Source organism: Theropithecus gelada, chromosome 4 (genome assembly GCF_003255815.1).
Source record: "Theropithecus gelada isolate Dixy chromosome 4, Tgel_1.0, whole genome shotgun sequence".
Lineage (NCBI taxonomy): Eukaryota > Metazoa > Chordata > Mammalia > Primates > Cercopithecidae > Theropithecus > Theropithecus gelada.
Window position 1 is genome coordinate 16,696,588 of NC_037671.1, and position 14,793 is coordinate 16,711,380.

Consider the following 14,793-nt stretch of genomic DNA (forward strand, 5'->3'; position numbering starts at 1 on the left):
GACAACAACAAAACACAAAATAACTTGGTTTCCTGATTTGCTAAACTGTTACAGTGTTAAATGTAAAGGAAAATAATCTATCATACGCATAAAACAACAAATTCTACTTTTTACCCAATAGACATGAAATTGTTTATGTTTCTAATAAACTGACATTTTTGGTTAATAAAATTATTTATATTGTAATCCATATTTAAAATCTTGTTTTTCAACATATCCCTATAAGATTAATAAACAATAAAAAGTAGCAACTTTAAATCACACAAATAAGTTCAGAAGAAAGTGATTTACATTTCAATTTTATAAACATTACAGGTTCTACTTGTACCAAATGAGGTGTACCTATAAAACTATGGAGACTGAGATGCATTTTACTGTTTAGTTTTTCAACAATATTTCTTTTCACAAATGCTATAACTTAACATTTACACTGGATGTTCAAGACTTTTTCATAGGAGGTCTCCAATTTTTAATATAAATTGGTCAAAAAATAGTGTTCTTATTTACATAAGAATTAGAAGAAAAAAAAAGAAAATTATTTCAGAAATAAAGACAAGCCAAATGGAACACAAAATAACAGACCCCACAAGAAAAGGGGAAAGAGAATGGAGGAAATTTTCAAAATAACAAAGTTAGTCAAGTGTTACAGCCCTTTTTAGATTTTCTCTAGCAGGCTTTCCAGTTTTTACCAAAAAACCCTTCAAAAAAATAAAATAATAAAAGAAGTTAGTCAAATAGATCCAACATACATTCATAATTAGAGTCCCTAAAAAACAAACCCATGTAATAGAACAGAACAAATATTGAAAACCATCACACAAAATAACTTTTCTGAAATAAAATACTTGAACCTACTACTTAAGGCCATAGCAAGATCAACACCAAGACATATTCAAGTAACGGCTCTTCAAAGAAAAAGAAACATCTTTCAGGTATCCAGGCAAATGACCAAATTTCTTGGAAGAATAAAATGGCAGAAGACTTTGAAAATACCCACGGAGCTCATGAAAAAAACATAGCTGGGCACAGTGGCTCATGCATGTAATCCCAGCACTTTGGGAAGCTGAGGTGGGAAGATCATCACTTGAGCCCGGGGGTTCAAGACCAGCCTGAGCAACACAATGGGACCCTGTCCCAGCAAAAAATAAAAATAAAAAATAAAGTTAGCTGAGCATAGTGGTGTGCACCTGTAGTCCCAGCTACTCAGGAGGCTGAGGCGGGAGGATCGCTTGGCCCCAGGAGGTTGAGGCTGCAGTGAGCCATGATTGTGCCACAACCCTCCAACCTGGGCAACTAAGTGAGAGTCTGTCTTGGGGGAAAAAAAAAAAAAAAAGAAAGAAAGAAAAGAAAGAAAGAAAACATGTGCCAGTGATTTTACATCCAACCAAAGCTTCAAATATAATGAGTATAATGGTCACACACAAATAGTCTGAACCGAAAGGACTTAAAAGGATATTGTTCCCATGAGCTCACTTGTAGAATGTGAGCTTCAGACAACCAAAAAATCCTAAAAGTATCTTTGGGATAAGGTCTGGTGAAGAGTATTGAATATAATTTAAAATTAACACTAAGTGATCAGAATAAAGATAACAGCATAGTATATGCAAATATTATATGCTCGTAAAACATAGATATAAAACAATTAACAAAGAAGAGAATTTACAGAAAAAGTAATCACCTATTGATACACTCAACTACCTGGATGAGTATCACATGCATCATGCTAAGTGAATACAAAATAGCCATTCTCAAAAGGTTACATTTATATAACATTCTGGCTTCAAAAGGCAAAGCTATAGGGACAGAAGACAGATCAGTGGTTGTGAGAAGTTAAGGGTGGGAGAAGGGTTTCAGATAAAGGGGCAACAAGAGAAAGTTTGGGGAGGTGAGAGAACTGTTCTTTATCTTGATTGTGGTGGTTGTTATGTAATTCTAGTTGTGGTGGTTGTTAGGTAATTCTATTTGTCAAAACTCACAACTGTATACTGAAAAACATGTATTTTACTGCATGTTAATCAATAATAAATTTTAAATGCAAAAAACCCAGAGACACTGGGGAAAGGGAAGAAAAGGTACAGAAGAGGTTATTAGCTAATTTCATTATTGCTCACAATACGAGAGTACCTTAAAAGGAGTGGACTATAGGTAGTAGTATAAATGTACCTCTCTCAATGTAAAAATATATTAAACCTCTCAAAGAGAGCAAAGAAAATAGATAAAATAAAAATATTCAAAAGCAACAAAAATGTTAAGTTTCCTTTCACTCCCATCCCCATTTAACCACTTTCTCTACCTACAGTCAACTAGTGTCATCAGCTACTTGTGATACCTCTTCAAAGTTTTCGATGGCATATTTGCTTACATTTTCAAAAGGAAATAATAAAAGAATAAACCAAGAACTAATGAAAATGGTTACCTGGGGGGGAGCGGGGAGAGAAGGATGATGTGAACCTTCTGTGAAGTGCCTTAATTCCTTTTTTTTTTTGAGAGTCACGCTGTCACCCAGGCCAGAGTGCAGTGGAACAATCTTGGCTCACTGCAACCTCCACCTCCCAGGTTCAAGTGGTTCTCCTGCCTCAGTCTCCTGAGTAGTAAGTAGCTGGGATTACGGGCACGTGCCACCACACCTGGTTAATTTTTGTATTTTTAGTAGGGGGTTTCACCATGTTGGCCAGGCTGGTCTCGAACTCCTGACCTCAGGTGATCCTCCCACCTCAGCCTCCCAAAGTGCTGGGATTACAGGTGTGAGCCACCATGCCTGGGCCAAGTGCCTTCTTAAACAGTCTTACTTTGGAACAATGTAAATGTTTTACATAGTTAAAACAAAAATTTAAAAATCAGTCCCTATGAATGGAAGATAATTTTAAATAAGTGAAACTAGCATATATCAAGTTGGTGGCAGAAATACAGAAAAAAGAATTACTTCAAGTGACTTTAAAACATAGTATTTTGAATATCCATCCCTAATGGGATATATTTTAAAAACCAAAGCACAATAAATAAATAAATGCAAAAAATCATACAGTATTTAATGTTCTTGTTAATACTGATTTTTTGTTTTTTAATTGACAGAGTTTTCCTCTTGTTGCCCAGGTTGGAGTGTAATGGCGCGATCTTGGCTCACTGCAACCTCCACCTCCTGGGTCCATGCAATTCTCCAGCCTCAGCCTCCCAAGTCACTGGGATTACAGGCACCCGCTACTGGGCCCAGCTAATTTTTGTTACTTTTAGTAGAGACAGGGTTTCACCATGTTGGCCAGGCTGGTCTTAAATTCCTGACCTCAGGTGATCCACCCGCCTTGGTCTCCCAAATTACTGGTATTTTAATTTGAAAATGTATCAAAATATCCTAGGCTAAGGCAAATAAATATGTTAATATCACTAGAATCAAAGATTCTCAGAGTAAGAAAAAAGAAAGAAGTATAAAATGAGAGATTTTAAAACTGATTTGGAAACTCTGCAACTCACTTTGAAATGCATTTTAAAAAGGTGGGGTGTGGATGAACAGATCTGCAACAAAGTAAATACAGCAAAATCCTAATTCTAAAATCTAGGTGGTGTGTACAAGGGTATTCACTGTATTAACTCTCTCTTCTATATGTCTGCAAATGTTGGGGAGGAAAACTCCTTAGATTCTGTATTATACAAATCACGAAGAAGCACTGGGATGAATCTCAACTCTTAACCAATCTGTTTTTCCATCTGACAACAATTAGTTCTCAACAACCATTTTTAAAACATTTCAACCACTCCTCCAAAAAAACTATCCAGACTACCAAATCATCCACAACGCCAAAAAGTCTAGGACCAACAGATCATTTCTCCTTATCCTGGAATGTTAATCAACCTAAGTGATTCCAGCAATAGGCAAAGAGCAAGAACTCAATATATCTGAGATAAACATAAATAGAATGGTTATAAACTGTTTTCCTGGTTGGAGTTCAAGTAATATATTCATCAGGACAAAACTATACAACCTTAAAGTTATATGACACGGGTGTCTTTAAGACATTAAAATGAAATTTTCTCCCTGAATTTTTAATTAAATTTACATTGAAGCGAAAGTAAAAGTACTGGTACCCATGAGAATATTTTTTTTAACCTCTCATGTGACTCGAATACATCTTAAACCAATTTTTCTTTCTTAGACTAATGTTGAAAGCAGTCTGAATAGAGGAAAAAAGCTGGAGAGAATATACTCCAAAATGTCAACTGCCATTAATCTGGGTGGCAGTATTGCATATCCTTTTAAAAATATACATGCTTTTTTCTATTTCACAGGATTTGTCTGTTTGATTTTCCCTTTTGCATTAAGAATGCATTACCTTGTAACTGGAAAAAAAAATTCTTGGAAAAAAAAAAGTACCTACACTTGTTAAGTATAAAATAACTGACAGAGTAAGAGGTAAGGGTGATTTGGGATTTAAACTGCACTAAAGATAACCAACTCAAGAATAATTTGAGAAACGTGATGGTTATATATGTTTAGGTCACTTTTCCCATATTTCACACCTTCTTAAATAACCAATTTTCCCTTCCACCAAAAATGCGGCTCCTACCATTCTTGATGGTTTCAAAATGTAGGTAAAGAACATATCTAAAATCCAAGACTCATATTCTGTTCATTCCATAAATATTGAATATCTGTACTCTGTACTACGCACAGTAAGCGCTAGGGGTTTACAAAAGAAAAGATGTTATTATCCCTACCCACCTCTACTCAGTTAACGTATTTATGCAGCACCTATTTTGCGTCTGGCATTGTTCGACGCACGATGGATATAGCAGTAAACAAAACAGACCAAAAAAGCCTCTCTGATAAAGTTTTGCTCCTCTTCATTTAAGTTGTCTTTCATTGTTATGCCCTACACTTAGCCAAATGCAGCAAATCCACCTCAGAAATCCCTCCACATCTCCTTAAAACTCACTAAAAACACCAATATATAAATCTCTCATTCTGTCTGAGTATTATCAGCTCCATGCTGATTTCATTTTTTCCTTACCCAGCCTGAACTAAAATGGTCCATTTAGATATTCCCTCACCAGTAACCTCAATTACTACGATTGTTCTTCCAACTTACCTAATCTATAGTTTCCCATTTTGCATCAATCATACAATTCAACTTTCCTCTCTAACCAGCTGAGTATATAGTGAAAATTTTTAAGTATATAAAGCGCTGTCTCAAATTCGTGGTTTTCAATCTCATAGTTCCTCAATACTTCCACTTCTCTGATCAATGAACATTTACTACATATCTCTGTGTATAAAGCTGTGGCAAAGACAAAAGTCTGTGCCCTCCCTACAGGGGATCCTCTAACAGGCAGGACAGATCTTAAATAATTAATTATGAATGTGATTAAATGCTATGAAGGGGAAGTACAAGGTGCCGTGAAAGGGCGTTAACAGAGGAGCCTAATCTCGTTTGGAGGTGAAATGGCTGTCAAGACAGGCTTCCAGAAGTAGTGATAAGTGCCAATAAATAAATTCCATATAGCATCCCACATTCCTAATTTATACTTAAATCCCCGTATCCCATCTGCTGGACAAAGAAACTTGCCTCATTCGCCTCCTCAGTCTTCTCCTGGACTCACTAGTGATTCCTTCTCCTCAGCATATACATACAACAAAGTCTCTCCCACCCAAACATAAATTGGAATAATTTTTCTGGAGAGTAATTTGGCCATGCGTATCATAAGCCTTAAAAATGTGCATATCCCTTCTTGTGATCCACAATTCAACTTCAAGAAATCTTTCCTAAGGAAATAAAGACAAGTTTCATGCAAAAAAGATTATTTAGGATAGTGAAAGAATTAAAACAATCTAAATAACTGGCAACAGGAGAAGAGTTATGGATGTGCCTTAATAAACTTATAACAGACTATGCCACAGCTAAAAATAAAAAGATATTCAGAGCTTTTAATCTCATAGAAAAATGCTTATAATTATGTAAGAAATACACTGTAACTGTTACACAGAAATAAATCAATAATAATCCTCTACAAAAAAATTTAAAAATAGGCCAGGCATGGTGACACATCTCTGTAGTCCTAGCTACTTGAGCGGCTGAGGCAGGAGGATCACTTGAACCCAACAGTTTGAGGTTAAAGTGAGCTATGATTGTGCCACTGCACTACAGCCTGGGCAACAGAGTAATACCCTGTCTCCCAAAAAATATTAAATAAATGATAAACACAGGATGTAAAAACCTGTATAAAGAGGATAACTAGGCCGGGCGCGGTGGCTCACGCCTGTAATCCCAACACTTTGGGAGGCTGAGGTGGGTGGATCACGCAGTCAAGAGATAGAGACCATCCTGGCCAACATGGTGCGACCTTGTGTCTACTGAAAATACAAAAATTAGCTGGGTGTGGTGGCGTGAGCCTGTAGTACCAGCTACTGGGGTGGGGTGGGGGGCGCGGTGGGCTGAGGTGGCAGAATCGCTTGAACCTGGGAGGCAGAGATTGCAGTGAACTGAAATTGCACCACTGCACTCCAGCCTGGCAACAGAGCAAGACTCTGTCTCAAAAAAAAAAAAAAAAAAGAGTACAACTAAGCTTAAAACATAAGTGTATATACCAAATTTAGAAATGAGCAGAAATATTGATAGCAATTAATCATACAAAATTATGGTTTAGTTTTCCCCCTTACATTTTTCTGTACCTTTTTTTTTTTCTTGAATTTCCAAAATTTCTTTTCCCCTCCCCTCCCCGAAATAGTGTCTCACTCTGTAGCCTAGGCTAGAGTGTAGTGGCAGAAACACAGTTCACTGCAGCCTTGACCTCCTGGGCTCAAGCGATCTTCCTGGCTCAGCCTCTCATATAGCTGGGACCACAGGCGCATACTACTACACCTGGCTAATTTTATTATTTTTATTATTTTTATTATTTACTTATTTATTCAGTTAGTTAGTTAGTTAGTTGAGATGGAGTCTGGCTCTGTTGCCCAAGCTGGAGTGCAGCAGTGCGATCTTGGCTCACTGCAGCCTCTGCCTCCCAGGTTCCAGGGATTCTCCTGCCTCAGCCTCCCGAGTAGCTGCGATTACAGGAATGTGCCACCACGCCCAGCTATTTTTTTGTATTTGGTAAAGACAGGGTTTCACCATGTTGGCCAGGCTGGTCTCGAACTCCTGACCTCAGGTGATCCACCCACCTTGGCCTCCCAAAGTGCTGGGATTACAGGCATGAGCCACCATGCCCAGTCTAATAAACAGGGTCTCCCTTTGTTGCCCAAGCTGGTCACAAACTACTGGGCTCAGGCAATCCTCCCACCTCAGCCTCCAAAAGTCCTGGGATTACAGGCATGAGCCACCACGCCTGGCCTTGCATTATCAAATTGGCAGTGTATTACTTTTCTAAATGGGTTGTAAATTACTGTTCCTCACAACAGCAACACAGCTACTAAGTCCACTAGCACATTATCTCCATTCCTTACCTCTAACTCTCCGACACACTGCACCTGCTATCACCCCAATCCCAAATGACAAACCAGTGGAGACTTAGCAGTCCTCCTTTGAACTGACTTCCAGGGCTTCTGAAACCATCTAGGATCTGCCTTCTAATTCTCTGACCATTCTTTTATAGAATCTTAGATGATTATGTAACAGGGAAGACATTTTTTAAAAAAATTCGTAAGTACATGAAAAGAATCTCAGATAAATTCTCTCCTTCCATACGTCCTTTAAATATGGTGTTTCAGGTGTCCACCTTAGCCGCCTTCTTTTTTTTACACTACACGCTTGGGTGATCCTATCAATTCCCATGGCTTTAACAACTTACCTTCTGACAACTCCAAAATCTACCTTCAGCCCTACTCTCCTAAATCCCATTTATTTTTAGTCAAAGTCTTTGCTATTAATTTTCTGGGAGTCCCCTAACAGTTCAAACACTGTTCTCATCATCGTCTTCTTTAAAGATCCACTTCCTGGCCAGTTGTGATGGCTCACAACTGTAATCCCAGCACTTTGGGAGGCTGAGGCAGGAGGATCCCTTGATCCCAGGAGTTTGAGGCTGAACTGAGCTATGATCACACAACTGCACTCCAGCCTGGGCAACAAAGTTAGGCCCTATCTCTTAAAAAAAAAAAAAAAAAAAAAAAAAAACCTTCTGGTATTTTCTGATGTGTTTAGTCACACCACTATCCATTTAATCTTCTAAGCTAAAAGCCAGGGAGTCATCCTTAACACTCTCTCAACAACTATCTTTATCTACTTACCACTCCTACTTCCTAATCAAGGAAATAAAGACAGATTTCTTGTAAAAAAAAATTAAGTCCTAATTAGTTAACAAATCTGTCTACCTTCCTCTCCAACCCCACTACACAGATTAAACCCTCAATTTATTATTACAATAACCCAACTGATCTCTGGAAGTCAGTCTCAGATCTATTTTCTATATTACCCTCAGATAACCTACCTAAAAAGCAAATCCAACCATATAATTCCCTTGCTTAAAAACTACCACCTGAAAGATAAAAGGTAACACCCACTAGCATGAGAAGTCCCTTCATGATCATCTCCAGACACATTCCTCCCACAAAACTTTATGCTGAGCTTCCTCCAGCAGCAGCAGCAGCAGCAGCAGCAGCAGCAGCAGCAGCAAGCAGTGGTAAGACATGAGTTTTCTGTGCACCACGCATCGTTTTTCAGAGCAGCATCAAGCTATCTTGAGTTTGCTTCACACCAGGTACTCTAATAAGTGCTTTAAGTGAATTATGTAATTTAGTCTTATGAGGTTGGCACTATTATTTCCTTTTCACAGATAAGACTGAGTCTGTCAAAAAATACAAAATCACAGAACTAGTTAAGTAGCAGAGCCAAGATTTATATCTCCACTATATTTCTCGACAAAAGTAACTAGTCAGCTTCTAAAACTGCTACTAATCTTCAAAATCTGTTCATATCCTATCTTGTGAAGGTACCTGAGCAACTGAAGGACAGAGAGGCTTATGTTTAACTGTATTCCTCTTCTGTAATTTTATGTAAGCTTCCTAGACAGACTTCCCTGATCACCACCGTCTTTCAACAGCGTTGGTTACTTCCTCCAACATATTTCTCTAATTTGTTTATAGGTCTACTGCTGTGTATCTCATACTGGATTTTATTATTATTATTATTATTATTATTATTTTTTGAGACGGAGTCTCACTCTGTCCCCTAGGCTGGAGAGAAGTGGCCAATCTCTGCTCACTGCAGGCTCCGCCTCCAGGGTTCACGCCATTCTCCTGCCTCAGCCTCCCAAGTATCTGAGACTGCAGGCACACGCCACCTCACCTGACTGACTTTTTGTATTTTTAGTAGAGACGGGGTTTCACCATATTAGCCAGCATGGTCTCGATCTCCTGACCTCGTGATTCACCTGCCTCGGCCTCCCAAAGTGCTGGGATTACAGGCGTGAGCCACCGCGCCTGGCCGGATTTTATTATTTATTTACATGTTCATTTCCCTTTTTACCTGCAAACTTCTACAGAGTAGGTACCATTTCTCAGCCATGTTTACAGCGCTGTCTCCATCTTTGTCAATCCCTAGGTTCTTAGCAGAGTGTCTGCCACATAACAGGTACTCGACAAATTAAATCTCCTCTTCTGTTATTTTCCTCCTGTTTTCTTTATTTTTTTTTTAATCTCTTATCACACTCTCTATCCTCAGGCAACAGCCTCACAACCTAACTCCTAGCTGTAGCCCCTACACTCTCCAGCAATCTTGCAGACTGCCATCACACACTTCATCCTCTCCCCACTTTGTATTATCTTTCTAAAACAGGCATCATATATCTTCCCTACTCAAAAAGATTGAAGGCAGTCTGGGTGCAGTGACTCATGCCTATAATCCCAATGCTTAGGGAGGCAGGAGGATAGCTTGAGGCTAGGAGTTCAAGACCAGCCTATGCAACATACTGAGACCCATCTCTACAAAAAAAAAAAAAAAAAGAAGCTGGGCATGCTGATGCACACCTATAGTCCCAGCTATTTGGGAAGCTGAGCTGAAGCAGGAAGATCACTTAAGCAAGGGAAGTCAAGGCTACAGAGAGCCATGATTGTGCCACTGCACTCCAGCCTGGGTGACAGACAAGACTGTGCCACAAAAAAAAAAAAAAAACCAAAAACTGAAAGCTCCCTTCTACCTATAGAGTATATTCCACCCTATAACTATCATCAACGCTCTATAATATCTGATTCCATTCTTACTTTTTTTCTTTTTTTTTGAGAGATGAAATCTCACTCTGTCGCCAGGCTGGAGTACAGTGGTGCAATCTCGGCTCACTACAACCTTTGTATCCCGGGTTCAAGCGATTCTTCTGCCTTGACTTCCCAAGTAGATGGGACTACAGGCATGTGCCACCACACCCAGCTAATTTTTGTACTTTTTAGTAGAGATGGGGTTTTACTATATGTTGGTCAGGCTGGTCTGGAACTCTTTATCTCAGGTGATCCACCTGCTTCGGGCTCCCAAAGTGTTGGGATTACAGGCATGAGCCACCGCATTCGGCCTATTCTCACTTTTGTAACTCTTTCTTATAATCCAAGTCCCCAACAACACTGAACCATGTATCTCTGCCAAAGACCACAAAGTTGCACTCTTCCTGTGAGACTATTCTGGCCATTTACCATAGTCTGTACTGTTCTTCCCCAAAAAGGCCTCTCAAATTCTTACTCATTTTGTAAGGTCTACCAACTACTACTTCCTGTATAAATCTGTTTCCTCGAGCCAAAATTAACTACTCTCTCCTCAGTTTTCCCATATATGGTCTCATTCTTAAGTACTTAGTATATTATGTCTTAGAGTTGCATATTTCTGCTTCCTGCTTTGTCCCACTATATCTTCCAAACACCATATACCAACAGTTTGGTCAAGAAAGGACTATATATACAATGGTACAGCCAGGTATGTAGTAGGCTATACCACCTAGGATTACATAAATACCCTTTACGTTCATAAGAAAACATCGCCCAATGACTCATGTCTTAGAACATGTTCCTATAGTTAAGCGACATATGACTATACTAAATTCAATCTTCCTCAAGGGCAGGGACCATATTCAGTTCACTTACTGTATTAATTGAGTTTCTACTAAATGTCAGGTCCTCTAGTAAGAACTATGAATAAGACAAATGAATAAAATAATTTCTTATCTTCACTCAGCTGCTGACAATGTGATATATCATAGGTGTTCAACATATATTTGTTAAATAAATATATTGCTTACTTATAATAATATACTGTTTATTCTTTGTTCACATTTACCTTGTGCTTCCATTTGCTGCTTACAACCAATCAAACCTAGTAAGAAAGATCCTTCTAGTTTTCAAAGCCTTTTAAGGCTAGACAGGAAGAAAGACCTTTGTTCTCCTCTTCCCCCCAAGAAATAATCTAGAAAGTCAGCAAGCATAGAAGGAACATTCTGGAAGAGTGCACGTTATTCTCAGCAGAAGAATTTAGGAACAGAACAGAGAGACTGCATTACTTGCCAGTTCTCACTGAAACACTGTCAAAGAGTGGCATCAATATTTTGTTTAAAGAACTAAAAATACCATTCATAATAAATTATAATTCTAAAAACTTTCAAATAAAAATGTTATTATCGCTCACATTTAGAATTAACTGTATCTCCACTGCCTCTATTAATATGCATAACTTAAAATTTGAATGAAATCCCTGAACTGAAAGTACATAAGATACAGACTCCTTAAAGAAATTCACCTCAATGATCACTAAAAAGAAGGGAAAGTAAATACATACCCATTAAATATATGCCCTAAAGAAGTTATGCAGGGCCAGGCATGGTGGCTCACATCTGTAATCCCAGCACTTTGGGAGGCCAAGGTGGGTGGATCATTTGAGGTCAGGAGTTCAAGACTGGCCTGGCCAACATGGTGAAACCCCAACTCTACTGAAAATACAAAAATTAGCTGAGTGTGGTGTGGCGTACCTGTAATCCCAGCTACTAGGACAGACTAAGACAGGAGAATTCCTTGAACCCAGGAGACAGAGGTTGCAGTGAGCCAAGATTACGCCACTGAACTCCAGTCTGGGTGACAGACAGAGACTCCATCTCAAAAAAAAAAAAAAAAGTCATGTAGATAAAGTGATTTAATTTTTTGTTGTGAAATACATTAGAATTTATTTTTAAATTAATAATATTTAAAGACTATTTTGTCCTAATAAATTTATTTAGCTGCATATGTACAAAAATTAGGTTCACTTTAAATGAAAACTCAGGGCAGAAAATGAAATGTTCTTTCACTCAATAAAAGGAACTTTCTTCAAGTCTCATTTTCTAGGCAATAAAGAAATACAAGTAACAATCATGACAGTCATATTCCTAATTTTCCAAGGCAGACCTAGAAATAACATACACCACAGGAGAAATTAAAAGTCTTTACAAGCACATAATACATTAACACCAGTTCTTTCTACTCTATTGAAAGAGGCAATTCACGCCCAACTCTTGCATTTCATGAGAAAATTTGCTGCCAAGGACAATTTATTTTAAAAACTGAGATCTTGGATAAACACTTTAAAAGAAAACTCAGTGTTTTTTTTGTTTGTTTGTTTTTGAGACTGAGTCTCGCATAGTCACCTGGGCTGGAGTACAGAGGCGCGATATCGGCTCACTGCAACCTGTGCCTCCCGTGTTAAGTGATTCTCCTGCCCCAGTCCAGCAAGTAGCTGGGATTACAGGTGCCTGCCACCACGCCAGGCTAATTTTTTGTATTTTTAGTAGAGACGGGGTTTCACTATGTTGGCCAGGCTGGTCTCGAACTCCTGACCTCGTGATCTACCGGCGTCGGCCTCCCAAAGTGCTAGGATTACAGGCTAGAGCCACTGTGCCCGGCGAAAATTCAGTTTTAAATTAAGTGAAATAAACTCTCAGATGGGCACACATCATTGCAAACAAAAGGTGACTAATGGCTACTCTTTCTGGTCCATGCTTTACAAAGATGTTGGGATTTTAGGAAAGCATCTTTTCTCCAGAAAAACATCACTTGGCAAAAATTAGCAATAGGAGTTGCTTTTTTTCATAAATGAATTGTTCTTTGCTTCCAAAAACAATGGGTTGGGCCTAGAATTTTGTTTGACACGTTTACCAGAGAGAGAAATGAATGTGACCAAAGAAATACAATAGTTTGGTGGCGCAGTGGCTCGTATCTATAATCCCAGCACTTTGAGGAGGGTGGATCACCTGAGGTCAGGGGTTCGAAACTAGCCTGGCCAACACGGCAAAAACCTGTCTCTACTAAAAGCACAAAATCAGCTGGGCATGGTGGCACATGCCTGTAATCAAGCTACTCGGTAGGCAGAGGCAGGAGAATCACTTGAGCCTGGGAGGCAGAAGTTACAGTGAGCTGAAATCATGCCATCACACTCCAGCCTGGACAACAAGAGCGAAACTCCGTCTCAAAAAAAAAAAAAAAAAGGCTGGGCGCAGTAGCTTACACCTGTAATCCCAGCACTTTGTGTGGCGGAGGCGGATGCATCCCTGAGGTCAGGAGTTTGACACCAGCCTGAGCAACATGGTGAAACCCCATCTCTACTAAAAATACAAAACTTAGCCAGGCATGGTGGTACGCGCCTGTAATCCCAGCTACTTGGGAGGCTGAGATAGGCAGAATTGCTTGAACCCAAGAGTTGGAGGTTGCAGTGAGTCCAGATCGTGCCACTGCACTCCAGCCTTGGCGACAGAGCAAGACTCCGTCTCAAAACAAACAAACAAACAAACAAACAGTTTTCTCCAAGAACATGCAAGAAATAGTACTTCTAATCCATTCATTTATTCATACCTTTAAAAGCTAGCTATAAATTAAGCACTAGAGTTACAGAAATTAAAATAAAATAGTCCCTTACGCTTAAATCTGTAGGGTCATGTTGGCAGTAAGCAGACAATTGAAACAATATAAATATCATAATTACAGTCTGGCCAAAATGTAAAGGAGGCATAGAAAAGGCATATTCCTACTTTAGGAAGAAAATGCCGTAAGAAAGGTGCTCCTACACTAGGACTTGAAGACTAATTAATTAGCTAGGCAAACAGAGAAAAGGGTAAGAGAAGGTGAAGGAAGGACATGCATAAGGAACTAGAAATATAAGCCAGTGTGCGTAGTCAGAGAACTCCAAATGGTACCTTATAGGTGAAGAGCAGGTGAGGATTAGGGATTCTTCAACATCATAAGTCATTAGGGAAATATAAATTAAAACTACAGCAAGAAATCACTAGAAACCTATTATAATGGCTAAAAATTAAAAAAAAAAAAAAATGACAATAGCTAGTGCTAAGATCAACAGGAACTCTCATACATTGCTGGGAGAAATGCAAACTAGTGGGCCGGGCAGGGTGGCTCACACCTGTAATCCCAGAACTTTCGGAGGCTGAGGCGGGCAGATGGCCTGAGCTCAGGAATTCGACACCAGCCTGGGCAACATGGTGAAACCCCGTCTCTACTAAAAATACAAAAGATTAGCTGGGGGTGGCAGCGGATATCATATCCCTCCACAGTATTGCTGGTTTCTATCACTCAACAAGCACATGGAACACACGAAGTATATCTGTAAGGAACTTACTATCTAGCTCAGGAGAAAAAAAATGTATATATGAAAAACGTATATATGAAAAAGCTAGAGGCCAGGTGTTGTGGCTCATGCCTGCAATGCCAGCACTTTGGGAGGCTGACACAGGTGGATCATTTGAGGCCAGGCACTCGAGACCAGCCTGGCCAACATAGTGAAACCCCGTCTCTACTAAAAATTCAAAAATTAGCCAGGCATGGTGGTGGGCGCCTGTAATTCCAGCTACTTGGGA

The 14,793-nt window shown here is 39.2% G+C and overlaps 1 protein-coding gene and 1 non-coding gene across 2 annotated transcripts in view; one reads left to right on the top strand and one right to left on the bottom strand.

Moving 5' to 3' along the window:
• RANBP9 (RAN binding protein 9) overlaps window positions 1-14,793 on the bottom strand; it is a 95,309-nt gene that overhangs the window by 63,134 nt on the left and 17,382 nt on the right. The window lies entirely within an intron of this gene.
• On the top strand, window positions 639-701 carry LOC112623956. Its single transcript, XR_003119294.1, has one exon. It is a non-coding gene; the product is annotated as a U7 small nuclear RNA (small nuclear RNA).